The 26,290-nt window shown below is 37.4% G+C and overlaps 1 long non-coding RNA gene across 2 annotated transcripts in view; it reads right to left on the bottom strand.

The window, feature by feature from the left end:
• Window positions 1-2,503: 2,503 nt before the first annotated feature.
• Window positions 2,504-26,290, bottom strand: part of LOC133463912 (uncharacterized) — an 81,069-nt gene continuing 57,282 nt past the window's right edge. Inside the window, exons 3-5 of one of the 2 annotated variants that reach the window (XR_009784390.1) lie at window positions 16,008-16,119; window positions 5,926-6,140; window positions 2,504-5,843 (exon numbers count right to left, since the gene is read on the bottom strand). This is a non-coding gene — a long non-coding RNA (uncharacterized LOC133463912). Of the gene's footprint in view, window positions 6,141-16,007; window positions 16,120-26,290 lie in introns of both variants that reach the window. The other variant, XR_009784389.1, reaches the window with a different exon arrangement.

The raw sequence follows: 26,290 nt of genomic DNA, 5'->3' as shown, positions 1-26,290 counted from the left end.
TACACTTAATGTAATTAAAGCTCAAGCCGAATACACAAACGTGAAGCTTGTTGGATGAAAAGTGAACTGTTGCCCCTTTAAACACAGCGACAAACCCGAGCAACAACTTCCTCAATGTGAGATGTTTTATTGTTGTATTGTCATTTCTTACAGCCAGGATTCATCTTTGGTGAAGTATAAAACAAGAAGCCTGCTGAGCTTTTATAGGCCACCAAAATATCTTCCCTGTTGTGTCGCTCCCACCCCGACTCAGTCTTTCACAAGCGCTCTTTCCTGTTCAGTTTTGTCCTCCTTCCTAGTTCACAGACTGTTTCAAAACAAGCACACACATGGTCTGCCTACTGTTTTTTTGTTTTGTTTCATCTTGAACCGTGCTCTGTTTTAACTTCAATATACAAAGCAGACGTGCCGGTCTTGCCCTTTCCCTTGTTTTCATCATGGAGGAGAGTATGGTGAATAAGAAACTATCCTAGAAGTGGTCATAGCGAAGAGCAAGCAGTCTTTGCCAGAGTTTTCAACCGAGATACAACACTTAAAAATAGGCAGTAAATCAATATTGTTGATTTCACTCATACAGAATAAGTGGAGCCATTTACTGGGCCAGGGAATTATTTATCTTCAGGCTTTTGATGGACAATAAGGCATAAGGCAGATATAACAAAAATATCAGATGTACAAAGCCAATTATGGGAATACAAAAATTGCTGACAATGATGGGTGACAATAATCAAAACAGTACAGTGTGGCCAAAACAAGGTGCTTATTGAAATGATGACAGCTGAGCACTGCGAGTTGGACTCAAGATAAACAATCTTTATTGCCAATTGTCAGCCCACCGAGCCTTACAGGAAGGACACTCATGTACAAACACACTCACAAAAAAAAGAAAAAGGGCTACAGTACCTACAGTACCTGTCCTACACCATTAATGTTGGACTGGGAAATTTCTGTCACATGACTGGTTGGTTTACTTTGGACAGCTGATTGTCAGTACAGTATACGGTCCCTGAGCTACAAACTCACCTGCAGGGATCTGAGTGTGTGTGAGAAAGGTAGAAGGGTGAATCGATATGACACAGAAATCCCAATTATTAGCTCAAGAAGGAAATGATTACATTGTAGCCACACAGGCTGAGTGTAGTGTAAAAAATGTCACAGATTGCTGAGTGAGTTTAGGTGTCCAAAAAGGGTTTAAAAATAAATCATGTTTACATTGGTATTCTTCAGATACAAGCACCAAAAATTCAAAAGGAACTCCTCAATAAAAATGTAATATGTACTACTATTAGTACTAATATGAATAAGTATGTTACCACTATTGCCACATAACTAGAAGTTCCAGGTGTGCAGTTTGCATGTCCTCACGTCTTTGTGTAAGGTTTTTTTTTCCCCTCCCTCTCGTAATCTGCTTTCTTTCCACAGCCAACATTTAACCAAATAGTGTTATATTAAATGGGTTTCTAAATTGACCGTAGGATTGAGTGCGGGTTAGCATGGTTGCCATCTCATTTATATCTGCATGGCCTCTGTCTCTGGTCTGGTGAGGGCTGTGATTGGCTCCAGCGGACCAGCGTGACCCTCTCTGAGATGAAGCAAGTACAAGCAAGTACATTTCAATAAACATCTAGTTTACGTAATCCAAAAATATTTTACTTTTGTATTTCCTTGTTTTCATTTACATCCACATTATTATCATCACCTTAAACATAAACTTAAAGGGTGTGTTAGATAATGAAAGTGAAAATAGTTATATGCTATAACGTTCCTACTTTTATTATAAAACAATGTTTTTGGTTTCTGTAAAAATACTCAAATAAGGTGTGTATATATATTTATATACGCACTCCCTCACACACACACACACACACACACACACACACGCACACGCACACAAAAAATGCTTCCTGTTGAGCAGCTACGATAAAACTGAGGTGTTAGTTCAGACTGTGAAAAATTGTATATTCAGTCACTTGAAATTAAATTGCAGTACAGTGGTTCTTTATTGACCTACAAAAAAACAAGGAGCACCAAACATACCCAACACATCTGACTAATTTTGGGCCTTACGTCATTCCTGCTGGCAGCTGAGATGGTGGTGACATCAGACCGCCTCCCCGGACACCATGTCAAAGAATACCATACAGAATAAATGTATGAATGTCAGAGGAAACCCATACGGGTATGTGAAAACAAAGAGGTACAAAGGAGACAGAAATAAATCAGCCTTTAAAATTGAAACAAAAAAAACAACATCAAGGCACATAAATTGTATTTAGGTCAATAAAAGAAGAAACTTAAAAAGGAGAAAAAAAAAAGAAAAACCAATACAGGCATAAAAACAAGGCAAAATTATGTAAAGAAATGTTAAAAATCAATTAATTCAAATGAAAATCATCGTAAATGTCAATGAAAAGTGATTTTGATAAAGTCGAGCTAATCCAAATAAAGATTAAAGGACAAAAACAGATTTTAGGCATTAAATATTACCAAAATGTTTTCATATTATAACTGTTGACATTTATTGCCATATATATTTATTTACATCATTGTAATTACATCATTGCTGCATTTTTGATTTTCTATTTATTTTTTTATTCTGTCAATTTCAGTATTCCATAATTTAGACTTTAGAAGAAGTAAATAAATACAGTACTTTGTTACAGTAAACAGAACATAAATAAATAAAACAAAAGCTCCCAGACATGTGTTCTGCCGTCTTATGACACGGACCATATCCTGCTTTTGTCCACATGTTAATTTAAACTAGAAAATTCAAATGTTTTGGATTTTCATTAACGTGCACATGTTCTCATCAACCACTCGGGCCGAAATGTGACATTTCGAGCTTTTAACAGTAACACATGATGGCTAACTGCTGGACAGATTCCAAATCTTCACGTTACTCTCCTCTGTTTTTCTGTTGTTCAGATTTAAAGGCGTGTTTTGTAGGATAGAAGATTTATCTAGGCCAAAGGGGGAGAAAAAACAAATAAAATCAATCCTGTGATAACAACTGCATGGTGAAATGTAACAAGGTGTGGTAGTAGCTGGAGGGCCAGGAAACTCACTCTACCACTAAATAATGAGGTCTTGAGAGTTTTAAAAATACTGCAGCGTTACTTCAAAAGTCCCTCTCAACCAGTTAACCAACTAACTATGAAACATTTCCGATAATGTCCAAATGAAACCAATTAATTGTTTGCATGATGTCCTCTTAAAGGGCTATTGAAGAATATGAGAATGTTTACTCTATTCTAGTTCAAGATCAACTGAACAAAAAAAACAGAATACATTTTACTGGGGATCTTTAGGATTTAATGTTTTAAGTATAGAAGTCAGATTTCCTATCTCTTAATCAGTCCGAAGTCATCACAGACTTTGTTCTTCTCGTTTCACTTGCCGTGACTCATCAGCACAATAAAACTATTCCAGTCAGGAAATTGAAGTGGAAATTTCCGACTGCCAAAACACGAAGCAGCCTTAATGTTGATCCCTGCTGGTATTTTAATTTGAGCCAGTGCAGAACAGTCCTGCAATGCCTCCATGTGTTACCTCTGACGAGCCCCGGAGAACTCAAGTTTAAAATAATGTGTGCCTGCAGTTTGATGTTTTTCATCAGCCCTGCAACTTGATATTTAAGTTGATCAGTTTATTTTTACCGGTCTATTTATCAAGGTATGGAAAAGGTGTTTAATCCAGACAAAAGTGCACACAGAAAAAAAAAAAGGTAAAAATCCATAATTCAGTGCAGTGGCCGGTGACGAGTTAATTGCAATATTTCCTAAGAAAGATCATTGGTTTCAGTTCAAGTTTAATGCAAATATGAATGGAATAATTACCATATTTTTTAAATCACCAGTGGAAATAAAAAAAATTGCATTTTCTTAATTCCTAAATTTTACTCAATCACAACTTCCATGAAAAAAAAGGAAAAATGGCTTCCTTGAAAAGTGATGCAAGAACAGCATTACAAGCACAAACACTGACATTTCCTCTTTCATCTGTGTCCTGCACAGCAGCATCCTGTTGCTGAGCTGTGCTTGTGAACTACAATTCGCAGAAATATTTGACGTAGGAGTGCAACTGAATTCTAAAGCGCATACCTTGTCCAAGCTGATTTTTATCTAACAGAAGTGTATTTGTAAAACTAGTGACTGAAGGTGTTACGTTTTTTACTCTTTTCTGACTCATCGTGGTGTTTGATAACAGAAACAGAAAAAATGCTCAGCATCTGTGACTGACATGAAGGGAAGACTCAAAATCGTATGTAGAGTATAGCGACACTTTTTGTGAAGAAAAACAAATAAAATTTTCTAACAATAGCATACTTCTTGGCAGATCCTTATTTATGATTCACGAGGTTTGACCTGCTGATTCTGATCTTCTAAGAATTAATTAAAACTGTGCAGTAACATCGTCAACTAATGCAAGAGAGCAGAGGGTGCTGGCCACACACTAGCTTTATTTTTAGCTTTTGTCAGCTTCAAAGCATTGAGCATAGTTAGCAGTGTGATGCCCTTTTAAGTGATGGATTAACTTACTTCCTTGGTGCCTGACTATTTTGGCCACACAAAAGACAATAGGAGCGCTTCACTGGAGCTCAGTGCATCGTTGATAAAGATGAAAGCTGTATGTGGTCATTGCTTCCTGGTGACTGCATCTTTATGATGCGTGTACCAACCAAAGGATTCTGAGTGCTCTACCCTGATGTATATGATCCTCACACCTGCCATAAAAATTAAAATTCTCAGCGTTGTTCATATGAATAAAGAAAATGCCTCAATCACATGCGATTACAAAACATCTAAAAAAAAGATATTAAACCTGTAGGGTTTAGGCATAAATTTAAACTTTTAACATGCTTTCCTCTGCATATCTTTCCACTGAAAATTACATTTCCATCAGATCTCAACAAGGAAACTTTGAATACTTTAATGATAAAACACTTGAGTAGCTTATAGGCTCCAAGTAAATCATATTCCATTTATTAGGCATACAAAGAGATAAAGAGTGGTGGGTTTGATAGTTGAGAGACATCAGAAAGCATGTGAGACGGCTACACCTCTGCCCTCAATTAGATATATAAACAAGATGGAGTAATTGGAGTGAAAGCGGACGTAAAACGCAGCTCAAGAGGTCTGCCTGAAGTACATTAGTTCTCAGCAGTCACCTAATTTTGGCAAAAAATGTTTTTTTCACGAATATGAAACATACGTTTTTGTACTTTAAAATACAGAAATTCATAACTTTTCAGTCACTTATGTTCAATGAGACTATATAACGCACATAAATATGTACTAGTCAAATGTTTGTATGTAATTAAATTGATGGAAACAATGTCTTGTTTTTGACTGGAGCTGCAAATGTTCCTATTAATTGTTCCATAAAAAGGTTTTTTACTCAGGTTTTTTTTCCTTAAAAAAAAAATCTGTGTAGGTCATTATTTGGAAAAATTTTAGCAATGGAGAAAAACCCAAAACAAAACAAAAAAAACACACCTTTACTGTAAATATTGACCAAAATGCTCTATTTTATTATGTACATGTTTTATTTGTTTAAGCCAACCTATTTGCCTTTATTCATGATATTTGGTAACAGTATACAGTGTATAGCACATTGGGGTACTATAAAATGTATATATAAAAAAGAAAAAACATCTTTCATTCTCAGTATATTCTGTGCTTATGACAGACTGTGGAGGGGAAGTGATTTACTTGTGCTTTATGAGCTGTGTCCATCGCCAGCTGGGATTTCATCAGCATCAGCATGATGCGTGTGGATATCGTTCAACAAAAACCAGACCCAGCCAGAAAGCTGTTCATCAGGCCAAAAACCCACAGCACCTGGGAAATTAACAACAAAATCAGCTTCCTGCAGGTGTTTTATGGTCATGTGGAGCAATGCATCAATAAAAATCTTACTTACTGCCCCTCAAACCACTTTACTTCTTTCTCCCTTTCAACATTTGAGCTGATTATTCCCTGAGGCAACTCCACAGCACAATTTAGTTTACCAAGAACCAGCAGCTGCAAACCACGACACACAACACCACCTCCTCCGTTGCTGCCTGCGGTCACCAGCCTCCCCATCTCATGATGATGATGATCTCAAGGCCCCAGCCTGACTCAGCAATGTCTGAACTGGAAAAGGACCAAAAAAAGAAAAAAAAAAGTTAGGATGTATAAAAAGAGGAGGAAGACGAGCGATCATAAATGTAGGAGAAAAAAAAAAGTTGAAACACAGAAATATGTAATGCTGCATGCAAGTAAAAATCTGATATTATGGGGCATTGTGAGGTTAATTTCAGGCCTATTATTGTGTAGGAACAATGCATACACAACACATCCAGTTTCTATGGCTCAGACAAAAATATGCTAGCAGCAAATGCTTTTGGCATCTTCCATAAAAAGGAAATGATTGTGGAACATTATAAAACAATTAACCTGTATATCATAAAACAAAAGTGGGGTCAACAACAGTGCAGGACATGTGCAGTTACTGACAGGCCATTAAGCAGTATCTTCTGGAACATAATGATCAGAGGTGATCACTCGACCCATTTCTCAGGAGTGCGTAATATGTTTTTCATAATTACTTTTTGAAATTTCAAATGTCTCAGTTAAGGGCTTACGGTAATTTCCTCTAAGGAAAGAGGTGACGACACTTCCTGTTCACTCAGTACTGAGATGATAAGATGTTGACACTCAGGCACTCAGACTGGCTTGACAAAAGTGTTTGATAAAGCACTTTTATTTTGTTTATTTAGTGTCAGAATATAACTATCTACACAATATTTAAGACATTAGAACCTAATCCTACTTTTAAAATCATTACAAAAAGGTAAACATAATTAAATATTAATAGGTAAATACTGTCTAAACGTAGCAGAAAATAAAATGCCATGGAGGTTTGTATCTATTGAACTATTCTGCTGCAGTTCTTCCTCGTGAATTCAGCATTTATGAGAAGTATCGGTTATGTAAAAAATATCAACAGTGGACTTCAAAACTGAATACGATTTGACAGTTAAACTCAAAGCTTGAGATGTGGCCGGTAGAAATCAGAAAGACTATCTAATTACAATTTTCTTTTGTTTTTTTTTTAAAGAAAAAATGTTAACTTACAGTACATAATTATGGCCTTTACATAAAATAAATACAGGCAAAAGGGACAATGTAGATATATATCTAGATATACCTCAGCATCTGTGTTCATATTCAGGACCCCCGTTCTCTCCGGCTTTCTTGCCAGACATTTGGCCATATTATATTCAATCAATGTCAAGATGATTCTTCCACTCTTTAAAAGAGATGTGTGACATTCAGTGTCAAAACTAAAAGTATTATAAACATTAATTGTTCTCAAAAAACATAACTATTTCTTTCATGTATGTATTTTCTGCATACAACAAGTGTTGCACTGTGGCATTAGTCATTGGGCCCTAATATTTTGCTTCATTGCAAACATTTTTAGTGCATGTGCAAGCTGAATGCTGTATAACGAAGGACAACATCTTCTAGGCACCCTGACTTAACAGTTCTTTTTCTCCAATATACACTAATAATGAAAGAATGAGTTGCACATGTTTGATCTGTATATTTTCTCCCTACTTTATGGATATTAGATGTATTAAATTATCTTAAATTATATGAGTGAGGGGGGGGGAAATTAGAAACGATACATATAGATTGATATATTACCTGTTCTGACCATGCAGTCACCCTGAATAGCCAGTTCATTTCTTATATAGTCTACTAGTCAACAATTTTGAATGCATATGCGTCAGTGAAGGAAACTACTTAATAAACTTAATTACCGTACTCTAGATGTGTCTGGAGAGAATTGTAAATGTATGGTAAGGAACAAATCTCCTGGCCGGAGGGAGCCAGAGGGGAAAAGAAGAATGTTTAGAGGGAAACTGCTGACAAAGGCAATTTCAACTGTCTGCTCCTTATTAGTTAAAAAGGCCACAGACCAGCCTGTGCTCTCTGTCCTTTAAAAGCAAATGAGAAGAAGATAAGATAAGATAAGAAATCCTTTAATAGTCCCCCAGAGGGGAAATTTCCAAAGAAGAAAAGAAGAAGAAGAAAACACGAGAGAGGACCAGATGTGAAAGACCACCTACTCACCAGACTTAAGCAACTTCCACACAGCCAGTGGCTGAAATACTCAAAATCACTGCAACAATCTCAAGTGATGGAGCAGCCATAGTTGGGAAGGTATCCAAAAATGCTGCATCATTGACTTGTTAATCTTGTCAACGATAAATAAATCTCCTCCTTAGATGTTTGACCTTATACTGTAGATAAGTTGCAGAGACAACCAAATAGACCACAGTTTAACGAGAAATCCAGGATCGAATCCAGTTGTCAACAATTTAGTTTGGCAAAATATGAATCCACACAGAAAACAAGCTCCAGGTTTTATTCAAGAGTTTACTGTGGACCTCTGCATCATGGTCGATCAACTTGTCTGCAGAAAACTACTCTGGAGTTCTGTGAAACGTCTTACTCCATTCAATTAAATGAACTAAAGTAAACTAAAATGAACTTGCAAGTCAAACATTTCTTCATAGTCAGAACAAGATAATACATGGTCAGGGTCAGTTAGTTCCTGACGTTTATATTTGCTTAAATAGGATTTATATTGGCAGTGTCTCTTTAAAGACTAATAATTAGTGTCACTTTCATTTAACTATGCATTGCTTGCCTGTTTAAAGAGATTGAAAACCAAAACAAACAAAAGTAATTTTCTAGGCTTTGCCTTGGAGCTAGGAAATAAAAAAGGGCCATACAATTTTGGCTACACAACAGACAATTGGCTTCATCCCTAGAGGTTTGTGCATCACTGGTAAACATGAAAGCCACATTCAGACATTTACACAAAAAGCCTTTAGCAGATGCTAGCAGAGAGCCGACACTCGCTCCAGAGAAAGGACAATGCAAGTGACACATTTCAACTGTGAATACAACAACAAATGTCTCCCATTTGCACAATTCTGGTAACATAAAGTCCATCATGTGTTGTTGATCTTTAAACGATCTTTTTTAAACATCTGAAAACATGACCTATAATAAGCACTAATAGACACATGCACCCCTGCTCTGCTGCAGAATCTGCAGCACATCAATGCATTGTACATTACTTTTCATCACATGTTGATAATTGTGTCTCAATTAGTTTTCTGATTGAGGAGCAAAATGCTGTACAAATTGATTTTTCAGTCTTATGTAGCAAAGCAGGTGACAAAACAGTTTCTTATCCAAGAATTTAACTGATTCGAAATTTATCTTGATTCAAGTATAGTAATTTGCATCCGTTGTTGATACTGAAGATTATTGAAAAATGCCGACGTTCTCAACAGTAGGCATCTCATTGTAAAGACATTCTGAGCAAAAGAGGCTTTAAAACACAGAAATGAGCCCAAACTCGCAAGATAAAATGCTGAAATGTGGGTTGCACAGTAATTACAAATATATTTATCATTTTAGTCTTGGGAAGGCATGCTGAGGATTAATGTTCTTAGTTATCCTGCAACTGACAGGCTCTTCTGCTGCAGATGAATGTTTTCAGTCATCCTAAAGTACTACAGGTGGACCCTGTAATTAAAGACCCAGCGGAAGTGCAACAAGATAAATTACAGTCTTCCATTTATAACCATGCCTCTCTGCTTGTACTGTAGCCGTTGCAAGGACCACAGGCCAGACAGAGAAATATTTGTCAGCTTCGCTGGTGCTGTTAATCATTCTGGTTAGAGCTGAGAAGATGAATTAGTCAGTTGCCCTTTTTAAGTGGAGTATCTCTTAGTTTCCGACCTGATTTTGCTAAGTAAAGTTCTTTCAGTTCTACTAACGGTAGTAACTTTTTTTTTTTCTTTGGCATTTAATGATATTCTCAACAACAGTGCCTCTGATTGAAGTCAGGTTCTCATGACATGAAATGCCTATAAATGAACACGAAAGATTTTTTTGCAAAGGCCCTTGAGCTCAAACATCTCACGCTCACAGCAACAAAACCACAATCAACTTCTTCTCAAAAGTAAACAACTCTATGAAAGATGGGATAACACAGGAGCCTGCTTTTACTGCAGGGATGTTTTCTCTCAGGACAAAGACATGCAACTATGAATCATTAACTGAATGGACAGGACCAGATTAACCAGTCTGATAGATGACTCGGTACTTCGTCTTCCACATTTGATGAAGTGGATCTGCCTTTAGCCCTCTCCGAGCAGCAGAAAACACTGTGCATTTAATTTACTGGAGAGGCAACCAGATGCTTTAAAAGCTTCTGACTGATTATGTTAAGATACTTAAAGCCACAAATATCTTTTCCCAGCAAGTTTTACTAACTTGAAATAAATACATATATTTAATGTGATTTGTCAACAATTTAAAGACAATGTTACAAGTTTTACTTTGATTTATTACGAGTCCAATATTTTAAAAAACAGCTTCTACAGTCACTAAAGCACCTTTGGGAATTTATTTCTGTTCAAAATTTCACCTGTTGTTCTTGACATGGATCTACTCATTTTAGGCCCAGAGTCTCACTGGATTATTAAAAGATGGTGTTTCCTACAGTTTTTCTTTTATTTGGATTCATTCCAGTACGAGACTTTCAGCACTCCGGGGGGAAGAAAAAGAAAAAGAAATTTGCATTACTAGAAACTGTGGTGAGATGGTTCCATGTTCAGCTCTTCGCTGAGAGGAAGAAGGATATTGGCACAAAACAAGTCTTGTTAGGCGCCACTGTTCACCTTTGATCTTTCACAACGACCAAACAGGCCCAGTGCCATACAAGGTCTGGTGTGAGAGATGGCATCATGGAAACATCTGGGTGACAAAAGCGCTGTTGGTAAAGGCAACGTGTTCTGTGATGCCAGGTCACCCTTACACATTGTTCCTTTTTTGTTCATTTCATCATTAAACGGTGCTTCTCATGGTCACAGTGTTCAGATGTATGCGGATAAACTCCCAGCTGGTTGTATTTTACCTTTTAGTGAGAAATGACTTCAGTCTGAGCACCCGAGATGGGATCCCTCTATGGTGATACCACAAATCTTATAAATATCCATCATGGCTATCATTGGGTTGTGACTTAATTGTCTGACCGCGGCCTTATCTCTCTGATAACTCCAACTGGACTGCCAGATGTAGGACGTCCATGGTGCCACATTTCTTCCATTTCAGAATGATGGAGACTATTGTGCTTCTGAGCATTTTGAATGCTAAAGGTTTTTGTTTCCTTTTCAGATCAATCTTGGCTTTCAAGACAAAAAAAACATAATTTGCATGATGATAGTTTACTTTTCTTCCCCACTGTGAAACTCCAGCCATGTTGAAAGTGGAAATAAACTGCAGGACAAAGCAGATGCAAGAGAGATAACACAAATGTTAAGGGCTCCAAAAGCCAGAAATCCAGCAATGGGGTGGTGATGTCTTTTGTATAAGTGGCACTATTAAATAATCAAAGCTGTTGTTATTCATGTCACAACAACTGTTACTTCAGTCTCTTGTAATCTCAAATGTCAAAGAAAAAGGCACAAACAGCGTACGTCAAAAAAAAAAAGATGACCATCTTTATCTCTTTCAAAATGCACCAAATCATGTGCCTAAATTTAAGGTGCGTTCTTTCACTCTGTGTGAGCAGAACTACAAAACATTAAAAACAAAACATAGGCTCTCCAGCCTTGTGTTTGGGACAATGGCACAATGGGAGCCAGAGCAGTCGCGCGTCTTGCCATTAATGCAGCATAACTGACTGCACCGCTGAGATCGAGGAGTCTACTGTGTTGTTTTGGAGCTCCTGTCTGCGTTACGGAGTGTGAAGCCTATAACTCCTCGTCTAACACCTCGTATTCATTACAAGCAGCCGGCGACTGTTCATACAGATGCGTGCATGATAAAGATCAGAGGTTATGCTGTAGGTTGTTTCTGCTAAATCAGTCTATTCATTACTGGTGAGAGGAGAGGAGCCTGAGAGATGGATGAGTACACGTTTTGTCTTGCTGTCATGGTTGATAAAGAGGAAAACCTGCATCAGCGTTAAGCAGGTTTAAGAGTACTTACCACCAGCTGCATACATTAGCTAGAGATCAAAGGTGAAAATGAAGGACTACGGTAGCAAAGAAGTCAGCATGACAATCCTAATTTTCTTTCAAACTCTATTTTCTGAATCTGTATTTTCCAATAAACTCGTGTTATGTGGCTTTACGACATACGCATCACGAGCAGTCACTGGAATGTAAACTTTGGAGCTCAGTATTTAGCATCACTAACTCAATAAATCAAAACTCCCCCTGTTTATGAAGACGGAACCACAAAAGCAGATGAAGAAAGCATTATTATCATGTTCAGTTTGAATTCAAACACTTCTCTCAGCTTGGTTTCAGAGATCAGAAGCCTGTGTGAATCAAACAAAGAAAAAAACTAAAACCTTTAGGCTAACTTACTGATCTTTTGCGATGAGATGAAGAAAAAGCCGCCCACAACAGCACAAACAAACCACACATTTAGCTTGTCAAAGATTTGACAGCTCTCATCAAAAAGCCTGTTTAGCATGGCTGACAAACTTTAATTGCAAGACATGCGAGAGTACAGTCCTTCTTAGCAGCTATTGATAAATGTGTTCGGCTTTTGAGTCAGACAAATATTATTTAATATTTTCAGGGAGTATTTGGTCTTTTAGAACTGTGCCCATGCAAGTATTGGAGGCACAGGCCTCTATCCCAGCAGTCTGAGTGGAGGAGATGTAACATTATGACCAACTGAACAATGATGTGTAAGTCCAATTCATGCTATCACAACGGCTCTTGACCAGTCAGGATGTGGATGAAGGCCTGTGGGTGTCCTGCTTTGTCTGGTACTGTGTCGTCAGCGTTACATCCTTCAGAACCTGTGGGTTCTAGGGTGGGGTCTTTGTGGCTCCCCACATGTTCCATCTGATCATCAGATTGGTATCTTAAGAGTCTGAGGTGTTCACTCTGCCTCCAAACTTCAGTTTGAGTCATGCTATTCAAGCCCTTCCTAAGTAAACAGATTTTACAGCGCTGGCTGCTGTCCTGGTGGGGGGACGCATCTATTGAAGACCATATGAAGGGTGGGGTGGGGGGCTGACTGGACTGCAAAAATGTTTACGTAGGCGGCACAGGTCAAAGTTAACGTCCATGGAGGTTTCTCCAGCAGAGCATTGCATCATGACAAGATGAACAGTTACTCACGCCACCCGTCAGTGGACATAATGTAATATCCTATCAGTGTATATTTCAATTTGTTATGAATATGTATCATTTTTAAAATTAGTATGTAATCAGTTTGTTTGCTCTATTTCTATCGCTTCAGAGAGCCGTTTATATTTATTTGAAAAATGGGTCCCTCTACAGGGGAAAATAGCCATATCGCCACCATAAAATATCACCACCATAGGAGAGAATTGCTCAAAGTGGACGAAGAAGAAAAAATTTGGAGGAATCACTGGCAGTACTGAAGATGAGAGCAATGATACCGAGAGAGATTGAAAGATTTACTTTCCACTGGAGTCATCTCATCAGCTTTTTCTTTCTCATCTCACAAAAGGCAAATTTGACTTGCTGGATGGAGAGATGGTTGTGGAGATAATATGGCAGAGCCAGAGACCTGAATCACAGAGTTGGAACATTAAACACCAACTGTGATGTGCCCCTGCACGCACACACACACACACACACACACACACACACACACACACACACACACACACACACACACACACACACACACACACACACACACACACACACACACACACACACACACACACACACACACACACACACACACACACACACACACACACACCTGTGAAAACAAGGAACAGAGGCACTGTTGCACAAAACTCAGAGGCAAAATGAACCGCTGCTTACTGTGCACTTTTTATTACTCATATTGTGGGGACATAAATATCTTACACCATCACATTGTAGGACCAAACTCTCTTAGGGCAAAAAAAACTACTCAAAACCAGGTAAATTATTTAAGATCACCAAAAATTGGTGGTTGAATTAAGTTTCCAGGAGCCAAATGTAAGTCAAGGAAATGTTCTTTGAAGTGACGGAAACATCTGTGTGTGTGCATATGCGTGCATGTCTGAAGATGAGTTGAAACAGTTGAGTCGCACAAGCTCTCACGCACCCACGCTGAAGAGAGGCACTTAATGAAATGATACTGCTGTCAGACAAAAGCTTCATGGGTCTGTGTTCAATTTCTACTTCTCACTTAAAGAAATTGAAACCACAGCACTGACCCGAGAACTGGGCACCGTTTCCTGCCCTGTCTGTATTATCTTAGTAAAAGTTTCTTAAAAGTAAGATGGGCATGCTGTCAAATGTGAAGGTTTAACCACCGGTTGGCTCTTAATGCAGATGAAAGGCTTGAAACTGAAAGCACGAGTCCATAAGTCATATTAAATGAAATGTTATACACAACAGAAGTGCGTCACTGCTGGAAACAGTGTTTTACCTCCTTTATTCTTTTCAGCAGGAGTGTTTCCTTCCTGCTCGTCGTGATTGATACCACAGGTTTTCCTGGTTCACGCTCTCAAACTTCTCCCAACCCAAACTCTCTCGGAACTCCCTCTCTCCAACTCTCTTCATCTCTCCCCCTCTCCTTTATGCACAAGTTCTTTTCCAGCTATAAATCAACTAACTTTGAACTGGAGACAGCAAATATCCTCTTCGACCGAGTCACTGAATGTGGCAGCTGATGCAACGTCAGTGTGCTTTTACCCTTCAAGCCTGGAGCAATGCGCATATTACATCAAGAAGCAAGATTATTATTTTCGTTTACTTTGCCCTGACGAGTGCACCCCAAGAGAAGTATGACATTAAATCATATCAGTTGCCTTAAATATGGCAATATATTCTGGACACGCCAAAATTGTGATCAGACGTACATGATTACACAGAGATGGCTGAAGATGTCAGCCTGCTGTAACGCTGCAGGTTTAAGACATAACTGAGCTTTATGAGAGCTCTCAGTGCTGCTTATCTCTCTGTGTACCATCTTTCTCTAAAACATATGTATTCTTCTCTCACTCACACACACACACACACACACACACACACACACACACACACACACACACACACACACACACACACACACACACACACACACACACACACACACACACACACACACACACACACACACACGTGTGCGTGTGTCATGCATTTTTACCCCTTCTGACGCAATGACATTCAGAGTATTGATATTTTGCACTTTGATGAATGAATGGGCACCACTTCAGCTAATTACTCTGAGCCGCTGCTGTTTCAGTCACCATTTGTCAACCAGCATGAAAGAGTCAACTGACATGTAAACAGCTGCACTGGAAGAGAGTGAGGGAAGCTTTTGGCCTGTGTTGTTTGTGAGGATGAACATTAGGTTTCTTCGATAGCTCATCTTGCACTCGGGGATTCAGTCTTCTTTGCTAGATGTGATGAATATTAGTAAAATCTCTAATCAAGCTAAAATATGTCTAAGGTCAATGAGTTGATTTTGATAAACTGCTCCAGAACAACAAGGTACCCTGACAAAGTTATGCAGGCCCTGTATTACTCCACGCTGTGGCTGTGCTACGTTGTGGTTGGATGGATGCTTTTTGTTGACGATTATTGTTAGTATACAAAAGATGCAGAGAAAAAAATGTGCAAATTTGCTCAAATTTGGTATCTTGGTTAAAAAAAAAATTAAAAAAAATAATGAATGTGCCAGTCAGTGCTTCGTGAATAGAACAGATTGTTGCAAAATATTTGTAGTGAAGTAATGACAGGTAGGTCCACAAACCACCTTCACTGTTATTCAGGACCTCTTGTTTTTTTCCTAAAAACCCTCCGTAACATCAGGTGCTTCGACGTATTCAGTTGCAATGCATGCAGATACCAGCAGCAGGAATATTTAGGGATTATTATCACATGAGGATATCAACAAGGCCCTGAACAGTACAGTAAAGATGTAAACTCCTACCAGATAAGCTCTGCTGAGGTGATTTCCCCGCCGCGTGTCAGGATGGGCAAATGTGGTGGAAACAAGCCTCATAGCCCGTGGTGAATTTCTTTCTCCATCCTGTGTCTAAGCCCTGCAAAAGAGAAGAAAAAAATCCCCACTTTAACAAGCATTTCACCAATAAGGGAGTCTTGGAAACATTAGCGTTCAGTGAAGTCACTTAAAACATTACGCATCATGTTCAGTACTGTATATCTAGAACAACATAAGTACTGGGTCAAACAACCAGGCTACTCTCAAAACAAATGTATTATAGCCTCTGAACAGAAAGTCACAATGTAAATTCTTACATCCTTGTGGTGTCGTCCAATCTTAAATTAATAAAATAAATAAGGTGGTTATCTCAAATCTAGATGTACCGCTGGCAAATGTATATTTCCTTAGCTACCATCCGTTGGAGCTCAATTATGTCTAAAAGTCTTCAAATCAGTCTATCCTTGTAGGGTGAGTGTGACAAGGCCCATACTTGTGTGGTACAAAGGTGATTTAGTAGAAATATCTTTAATTCAACATGACATTAAATGTATGATGTTTGACTTGATTTAGATGCTGAAATTGTAATCCTCATTCTGATTAGCTGTTAGTCTACAGCTACCCATCACAATTCCTCTGAGACTCTCCAAACTGAACACACGATGACTGATGTCTACTGCAGTTAAGACACAACTCAGACTTTCCCTTCAAAAAGCACTTTCCACCTCAAGCACCCTTTAAAAATATAAAATAAAAATACTATAACACTCGTGAACTCACTGCGTCATTGCACATCCCTAAGAAAATGCCAACTTATCATTTGATGGTTGTAATAACTGTTTCTGGTTATTACTGTACTACAATACAGCATAATTGAAATTTGCAAAATGTATTATCAAAAAGATGTCCTTCCTGCAGAGATGTGGTGACAGAAAAAGGCGTCAGATATAATGCTGCCCAAATTCGGTCTTTGAAGTTATAATTTTGTTTGGTACAATACGATATCACGCTCCTTTCAGATGACTCAGAAATGTCTCCGAATGAATGGTAAAATCTTTGTGAGGAGAAACGCACGCACGCACACACACACACACACACACGCTCTAATTGAGAAATACCCGTTTCCGTGCGGAAATAGCAGCATGCATTTTTCATGTGCGTACCTGAGAGCTGCTGCTAAAGAACCACTGTGAAGCTGAAAACCTTGTACGCAGCACATTTGTTTTTCTACAAACACACCAGGATGCTTTCATTGCTGGAATCAGTCGTCTCTCACATGTTAACCACTGAAAGATACTGGATGACAACACTTTCTCTCACAGTCAAATGAAACGTGTATGTTTTTCCCTTGTGTCAATATATCAAATCATGCCTAGACCAAAAATTCCTGCAGGACATACAGGATGTTTCCTATTTTTGTTTTTTCATGAAAATATCACACCAGCAGCAGCAAAAAGGCAACAGAAAAAAATGTCTTGTGACATAATTCAAAATAAAATAATGGAAAAACAGGCACCTGGACTTGAGTGTCTTTATTTCACATGCACTCACAGGTTTTGGATTTTGTAAGGTAATTTTTTTTTTTTTTTTTTAATTTATTTATTTTTCCCTCAGGGTGGTGGGGGGTTGATTGTTGACACATGAAGCAGTGTCTGAAAACGCCAGCCCACACACAGCAGTCTGAAGCACAGGCGTCTTTTGTGTGGGTAGCGCTTTGATTAAACATGAACCCTGTTTTTGTGTGTGACTGACACACAAGATGAAAGAAGGTGGTTTGGATGATCTGCTCTTATTCTCATCTCCAGTTTTAATTTGTGAGGAATTTAAATACATTTTGATGTCATTTTTTATCCTTTAATGCATTTTCCACTGTCATCTGCAGAAGGAGCCTTGAATTGTGTGCCTGTGTCTGGAAAGTTTCTTGAAATAAAACTTGATTCACATGTAAAATAAAATCAACCAGCCGCTTGATATGATTTATGGAAGTTTTTGCTGCTAGTTTTACAGCGATAAACAATGAACTTGTTAAAAATTGCCCTCCTTTTCAGTAAATTTCTGTTTACTCTCAGTACATAAATCTCATAATAAAATGTACATAGCTTTAGAAATTATATGAAATATTACGTTAACTTTTCCCCCCTCCACAAACTGTTGAAGTAAAAATCAAATAACAGTTTTACCTGGAGGTCAGTGCTTGCATCAGCACAATCTGTGCACAGATTCTCCAACAAGGACATTTGCTACTTTTTACAAGGCACTGTAGTCTCTCTTTCAGATTGTATTTTGAACAGAAATCATCTCAGATTTTCTGGTTGGAACCATCGGTATGTTTTCACAGAGACTATTGACAAAGTAAAATGGTTCCCTGAACAATATTTTACTTGGAGCCATGAAACTCAAGGTCCCATGTGGATGAACTGTAACAACTCTGATGATGCCTAAATCTTTTGCCATCTACTTTCCCCCAGTCAAAACTAAAAAAAGAAAAAGATTTTCTGCAATCAGCTTCAGCTGTGTTTTGGTTAGCCTTCTACAATATAAACTAAGATAACGGCTGTGACCATTAAAGCTGTGTAACATGTACCGTACATGTGTTTTGGCAGTAAAGGTCAAGGTCAATTTAATTTATATAGCACATTTAAAAACAACCGAGGTCGATCTAAGTGCTGTACAGTATACATTAAAATTAAACAATACCAAAAGAAAATACAATACAAAGTGCAGAAACAATGAAATCACTAATGTACTAGGGTGACCATTAAAATAGTAATAAAAATAGACAACAAACAACAGACACACAAAGTGCACAATCACTTCTCACAGTAACCACAGATGTAGGCCACTACTTAAGTCATCGTTTTCAAAGATGACTTAAAAAACTAAAAAGTAAAGCACAAAAGGGATGAGCAATCTGACCTCCAGCATTTTGGAAGATGAAATAAATGATGAATCAAATTGACAACTGCAACTATGTAGAAAATCAACCACAAAACACAATTTTGCCCATCCGAATGCATACCACCCTTCATATTCCACTTCAGTATAGATGGGATCATGAATGACAAAATGAAGACGATGCTCATAACCAGATTAAAGTCCCACACTCGGCAGATTTTTTCTTGCATTGAAATTTGTGTCATAAATCTCTAAATATGATCCAAACTTACAGTGATATATGTTTTGTTCCAAAGCAGAAACATTCTGAAGACAACACATCCTTCTTCTACGGTAAATGTAGCCTGTCGGTAAACCTCCTGTGACGATAGCAAGTTGGCTGGTAAACAAAGATGCCTCAAAAAGGAAGTGAGAGGTTTAATATCAGTGAGTGAGTGAGGCGGCGGAGCACAGGGAAAATCCAGAATCAATACGTCTTAGTTGTCATATGGCTTACTGTAGCATGTTTACAGTTAACAGGTTGGTATACAGCACAAGTTTTTAATGTCTACAATAGAGTACAAAACATTACAGGGATAAAATACAAAAAAAAAAAGAAATAGCAAATTGTCCACTCCATAAAATGCTCCAGTCTTTTTGTTTATACCTCAGCTTAAATTTGGAGAAAAAGGAAAAAAAGTGCAATGAGCTCAAATGGCAAAATAACTATTTATTTTCTTCGTAATAATTCTCACAAACTATGTACTTAGTCTGTAAGGCAATATTTAGATGCACATATAGGCTTTAAAGATCCAACTGCCATATCAGCAAGACGGAGTTTGTGTCTATGCCTTAAAAAAAAAAAAAACAGCTCTGCTCTGCTTCTTTTAGGTCATAAATCACCATAGAATACCCTGAAAACATTGTTTCTTATGGTTGACTATCAAAGAGCTGTCTCCAACGTCAAAATATGGAACAACATGTCCCAACATACATTTTGTCTCATCATAATGACTTTGAGGGTTTCTGTACCTAAAAGGCAAAAACAAATGTGGTTTGAAGGCACAACTGATACTCATCTTGGAGTGACAACAGCTCACATTCGTTGCTGAAAGGACATTTTAGTTCCTCTTCATATGTTTTGTCAGAGATGCTGGACAGTTTGGGTTTACCAACCATTTAAAACGGTTTAGGAGTGAAGACGCTCAGCTTTATATATACCGGTATGTTAAAAGACATTGGCACTGGCATTGCATGACACCAGATGTAGGTATGGTGCCACTGTAAAATCTCGTATGAGGTACGGTGAGCAGCAGGGAAATGTGTCACTAGTGGGAACTAACAAAGAGAAAGAGGAGGAAAACTATCACAAAAATGCAGCTTTACTGGGAGTGGGCATCTAGTGAGTCAGACTACTGCCATCTTGCATATATGATTCATTTTAACAATAAGAAAGTATTAGTACAGGTATGTAGTTGCATAAAATGATTATAAAACAGTAATACTGCCACAAAAAAACGAACTAATCTAAAACCAAAAGTCAAACATTTTGTAGCTTAAGAAAAAAATATCTATCGCCCTTACCCCTTCAGAAAATTAAGGGGTAAGGGGGATTTAGTATATTGGCATAAAAGGAAAGATAATGTCCAACTATGTTCAACCAAATGATGATAAATAGTCCAAGCTGTTTCAATAACAGTGTGTGTTTGTGTGTGTGTGTGTGTGTGTGTGTGTGTGTGTGTGTGTGTGTGTGTGTGTGTGTGTGTGTGTGTGTGTGTGTGTGTGTGTGTGTGAGGTGATGGTCACACTGGCGACACAGCAGACCAGCATGCTGCATTATCAGTGTATTCACCCAGAGAGACCCTGAACACGCGTGTGTAGCAATTGAAAACTGAAGGACTGAGAATGAAATATTGTAAACAGGAGGTGAAATCCAGAGATGAAAACATGATAAATATCTGCATGTGTGTGTCATTTGAATTTCAGTTTCAAAGTGGGTGAATTTCTTAACAACGCAACCACACAGATTATACGGAGTGGGTTCAGACATGAGCAGTTCACGCACTGTTGATAACACTTTTTTTTTTTAAATAAAAAAAGGAAACTACATGTCATTTAAATGATAAACACTAATCATTAAATTTACACATTTAATTTGTTAAGTTAAATTCAACATAGATGAGGGATCAGAAAATGTTTATCGCAGCTACACAAGTCTGTGTTGTAGTTTCCCTGCAAGACACAGGCCACAAGACAGAGAACTGATTTTTTTTTTTTTTTTTTTTTTAAAAGGCATACAAAAAATAAGGACAATCTTTTGCAACTTATTACTGTCAACCTTTTAAAAGAAACAAAAAAAAAAACAAGGAAGTGTCCAAAAGCCTCACAAATGTCTTTATAAACATGCGTATAACGTAGGATGTTTCAATGTGGGCTTACATCTCAAATCTGACACGGCTGAGAGTGTTGTTGAGTAGTTTAGACTCATTCTCGCCTACAGGCCACAGAGTTATTGTTAGGATCGCATCCATAAAGACATCATTCATTACCACTAGAATATGTAAGGTAGAAAATTAGAGAATTCACAACATTCAACGGTTTTACACAAATATCCATACCATTTCCTCTGAAAAGCCAACATGCTTCAGCAGAAGAAGAAAAAGCATCACCATATAGCATAAGGTGGAACATACATTCTTATTTTTCAACCAAAAAGACAAACTAATGTTTTGCTGACAGTAAAGGAACTAACTTCTTTGTTTGGAGTCCCACAGACCTTCCTGCTGTTTGCATGCATGTGTGACCTTATCAAAACGCAGCATGCCATTTGCCACAAACTGCACATTATAAGAAGGTAATAATAAGAAAATAAACAGCAAACTTCTTCAACATTTACTATTTTGTGATAACATGTGAAACATCACAGTGTAAAGTTAGCAGTCACAGAAAAGAGAGTGCATTGGACTAAGAAAAAAAAGTCCACAAAAACAGTGACATAGGGAAAAAAGAACAAACAACAACATAGTGGTTAAGCTAAAAACAAGCTAATGTCTTAGTTCCTGAAAAGTTAACTTCTGGCACATGTGAGGTTTTAACTTAGCCTTGCCATCTGTGCTGAGGGGCTCTTACTGTAAGAGTCCTACAGTTTGCATGAAATGGTGACGGTGATTATCTTAAACAATGCATAAAATCTTGTCATGTGTCTCAAACAACAGATAAACAGTCTCTGATTTGAATGTGTAAATGTCAGGCAGGGACAGATGGTTAGCAGTGAGAAGAGGGAACAAACTATTTCACATGTCCATATGCATGCAAATAAATATATGTACACAGTGCAACACACATACATACACACACACACTTACTGGAGCCAAATACACAAAATTATTGCTGAAACAAGTTTTGAAGACATTGTACGGCTTATAATGGTGGTGGAGAGAGTTGTGGTAATGGTGGTAACATGCGAGTAAAATCTCTGATGTGTTTCAGTGAGTTGTCGATATTCAGTGGTCCTGCATGCCCTGCACAAACAGAATCTGTATTCAGCATGGAAGTGAAACTTGCGTACCAAATGATTAATACGTTAACATATGTACAGCAATAAAAGCTGTGAATTCATACACATCTCTCTACATTTACTTGACAAACACTAAAAGAGTAGAGTCATACGGTTAAAAAATAAAATAAAAAAATATGGCACTGTCAGATTTTAATTGCAAATTCATAAACACATAAAAGAGTAAACATGCATCCACAAGCAGATTTAAACACACACATTAAAATGGTTACATGTACACACTGCATGAGGTGCAAACAAATACATGCATGCGTGCATACACACACGTACTGATGCCATCAACATTAATAATCCCTCCTGTACTCAACGTGATATATTCCCACTCTCATCATGGTGTGCATCAAAAAACAAAAAACACAAATAGAGACTGCAAAGAATGGACATACTCCGAAACCTATAATTATATCTTACACATGAATAAACAAATTCTGTACTAACACACACAACTTCAGAAAAAACTCTCACTGAGGACAAATGGTAGAGAATGTAGTACTCACAAATAAAATAGAAACATGCACTCAGAGTAATCTATAGTCTTTCAATACAAAAGCAATACAAAAGTATTGTAAAGCAAAGTTTGTGAACACACACACACACACACACACACACACACACACACACACACACACACACACACACACACACACACACACACACACACACACACACACACACACACACACACACACACACACACACACACACACACACACACACACGTAGAATGATCTATAGACATGTAAAGAAATGCATACATTATATGAAAGCATAGTTTAAAAATAACCACACAAAAAAACTGAATGCACATCTGCTAAACTGAAGTACACACGATACAACACGCGTAGTAAAATAAACACAAGCATGCATAGGTTGAGACACACTGTAGTAATAGAAACAGTAATATGATCTGAAGTTCGTAAAACATATCCACAGAGCAAAAACACACATATACACAGAGACAAGTATTCACTGGACAGAGAAATGTGAATAGTGCAAACATACACACACACACACACACACACACACGTGACTGCAATACTGACAAAGGAAATGCCTTAACACGAGACAGACATACACCAAAACAACAACAAAAACAAGCACACATCATATATATATATATATATATATATATATATATATATATATATAAAGCAATATACATAAACAATGATATCACAGGACTAAATGGAAACACAACAAATGCACAAAAGTGCAATATAAACACAGATGTATTCAGTTTTACTGATTGTGTATGCATGTGCTCACACACACGTGCACACACACCTTCTGATAGTGTTTATCAGTAAATACAACTGCTTCAATGGTGCAAATACAGATAGAAGCACCTTAAACAAGTTTCTGAGGTGATTAGTCAAACAGTCTCTTGCCACCCACGGACTCGCACAACCCAGCCGTTATGAAACCATAAACATGCTTATATTTACTTAATGTCTCATTTGAGGTCAGGCAGACTGAAAAAGGTACATTATGTGACATTTAAGGTTGTAAACAATTCTGGGTCCACATTTTCACAAAACTTCCTTTGAGCCAACGTTTGGGGCAATAATTAAGATTAAAGATTAAAGAGGCCTCATCAGCTTCTAAATGTCACCAACAATTGTGCTGTGAAACTACAAACTCAAATTGTTTGGATGAAGTAAAATCATTACACAGGAAAAAAAATAAATAAAAGAAAAAAATATGCATGGCACAAGTGAGAAAAATTAAAAAGGAAAATATATGACGTTGACAAAATAATCAATTTGTCCATCTTCCTTTGGGGCATCAGTATTCAGAGGCAGCAAACCGGTAGTCAACCATCAACAGAATCATAAAGTCCACGTTAAGTTATCAGTGGAATATATAAATTTGCCTTGTACGTAAAAAAAGAGCTGTGAAAAACTTGAAGTCTCATTATGAAACTGCTGGTCTCAGTCATAGAACAGAAAGAAATTATCAAGTAGACACGTACAATAAAAAAAAAAAGGCAGTAAACGTTCAATTAAAACTCAAAAGAAAACCTGTGAGTCAAAGTGAGTAATCAAATGACTCGTCGATCTTCCACAATTTTAACTCTTTGCAGCCAACAGTATTATCTTTACTTTAAACTAGTTTTCAGTAGTTAAGAAACAACAACCTGACGATATTCAGCTACCACTCTCTCTCTTTTCCTCTCCTCTCTCTCTTCTTTTTTTTTTAGGCATGCATTTGTTGTTGCCGAAAAGGTTAAGAGATTTTTTTTTTTCCAGTCGAAACTGAGTGGGTTGTCAAAGAACCGAACATTTTTCACAAGGCAAATTTCCCCTGGTACTCTGGTAATATTATCACTCCAAAGCATCATAGTTTCAGAATGACTTTTGGATTTATTTATAAGAAGAAAACAAGTCTGACACTGATTAACACAAAGTACAGTCTCAGGTTACAACTTACATGCAAGTTTGACCAGAATAATTTGAAACCAAGAATTATAATTGACACAAATAAGTTATTTTTTAACTCCTTCACTTTCTACATAACAAATACTTTAAAGCTGAAATTCAATATTGTGACAGAGCTCATATTGTGGAATCTGAATTATTTTGTTTGTTCAGAAATTATAATTTAATATCAGAGCAGAATTAAATAGCAGCATTAATATATTCTTGAAGATTGTAAATGTTTTTCAGTACTGAAATTGTATTTGTTTGCACTTCATGACATGCCACACACTTTGAGAAGTATAAAAAAGAAAATCGTTTGAAACCATTAACAACACTCCACCCACAAATCAAGAGTGTGTCACCTTTAAAAGTTCATCGATCAAAGAAATTCTCATTCTGATTCAGAGTTTCACTTTTACTGGGAGTTTTATTTATTAAAAAAAAAAGCACGATTCCTAACAAACATACTATACTTTGTGCACAAGTCCAGTTTCAGATAATTACTGAACTTTCTTTTCTACACCGACATCAAGAGTTCGACTGCCTTTTACACTTGGTTAACCGAAGGAACGTTCGGGGGCCTGTGACAAACGCATAAAAAAAAACCACAGACAGCCTGCGACTACAATTTTCTAGCATCTGATAAAAACAATGGACACAAAGTCAAATCAGAACTGAGACGGACAATTTTTCCCCAGACAGCCGAGATCGGGTTTGTATCTGTAGGATGTAAACAGCAGTCGCTGGAATTGATCGTCTCTCTGTACTGTTTTGCAAATCATACCTGAAAAATATGACATAATCCAGCATGACTGTGTCGCCTAAAAATAAAGGGGAGCCATATAAGCTTTACTCGGCGTCTTTTACTATCAAAATTAGTCAGAGAAGAAGAAGAAGACGCAGAGCCTGAGCTTTGATGCGATCAGGCGCGGTGTGCGTTACAAAAAGTGAAAAGGAAGCTGAGAGGATGAAACAACGGTGGGTAGAGAAGCTGAAATCTGCTTTTCCTCTTTCTCTGCCGGTGATATTTTAAAGGGTGAATAGGTGAGAAGAAAGTAGAGAATAATGTAAAAAAGAGGAGGATAGGATTAAAAGAAGGGTTCAAGAGAGTAATAATGAGTCAGTAAAACCGATTGTATTACATTTATTAGTGTTTGTATTTAAACCAGTAAAAATAGACTTAAAACAAATCATTTTGACTTGAACTGAGGTTCAGCACATTAGCATAAATTTATTTGCCTCCATATGTTGTGTTACATGTATTTTTAGTTAGAAAACTAAACAACATAAAAGAGAAAATAAAGAAAACAAGAAGCACAGTTGTGCTTATTGAAAGAGGTGAATTTATTTAATGTTTATATAAAAAAGTCATAAGCCCAACATTATATGGACCAGTCATA

The sequence above is a fragment of the Cololabis saira genome, chromosome 17, assembly GCF_033807715.1.
Source record: "Cololabis saira isolate AMF1-May2022 chromosome 17, fColSai1.1, whole genome shotgun sequence".
In the NCBI taxonomy this organism is placed as follows: Eukaryota; Metazoa; Chordata; class Actinopteri; order Beloniformes; family Belonidae; genus Cololabis; species Cololabis saira.
Note: the sequence above shows the minus strand (reverse complement) of the source record. Positions and strands in the feature narration are given on the sequence as shown.